The sequence below is a fragment of the Bison bison genome, unplaced genomic scaffold (genome assembly GCF_000754665.1).
Source record: "Bison bison bison isolate TAMUID 2011002044 unplaced genomic scaffold, Bison_UMD1.0 scf7180017864289, whole genome shotgun sequence".
NCBI classification, from domain to species: Eukaryota; Metazoa; Chordata; class Mammalia; order Artiodactyla; family Bovidae; genus Bison; species Bison bison.
In genome coordinates, this window is record NW_011494861.1 from 15,375,274 (window position 1) to 15,375,814 (window position 541).

General features: G+C 40.3%; 1 protein-coding gene across 2 annotated transcripts in view; it reads left to right on the forward strand.

The window, feature by feature from the left end:
- The window catches only part of DARS2 (aspartyl-tRNA synthetase 2, mitochondrial), a 27,263-nt gene that overhangs the window by 14,380 nt on the left and 12,342 nt on the right, over window positions 1–541 (forward strand). The gene's annotated exons all lie outside the window — the stretch shown is intronic.

Here is a 541-nt window from a genome sequence, read left to right on the forward strand (position 1 = left end):
TCAAGATGGATTTAGAAAAGGCAGAGGAACCAGAGATCAAATTGCCAACATCTGCTGGATCATAGAAAAAGCAAGAGAGTTCCAGAAAAACATCTATTTCTGCTTTATTGACTATGCCAAAGCCTTTGACTATATGGATCACAGTAAGTTGTGGAAAATTCTGAAAGAGATGGGAATGCCAGACCACCTGACCTGCCTCTTGAGAAATCTGTATGCAGGTCAGGAAGCAACAGTTATAACTGGACATGGAACAACAGACTGGTTTCAAATAGGAAAAGGAGTACGTTAAGGCTCTATATTGTCACCCTACTTATTTAACTTATATGCAGAGTACATCATGAGAATTGCTGGGCTGGATGAAGCACAAGCTAGAATCAAGACTGCTTGGGAGAAATATCAGTAACCTCAGATTTGCAGATGACACTACCCTTATGGCAGAAAGTGAAGAAGAGCTGAAGAGCCTCTTGATGAAAGTGAAAGAGGAGAGTGAAAAAGTTGGCTTAAAGCTCAACATTCAGAAAACGAAGATCATGGCAAATAG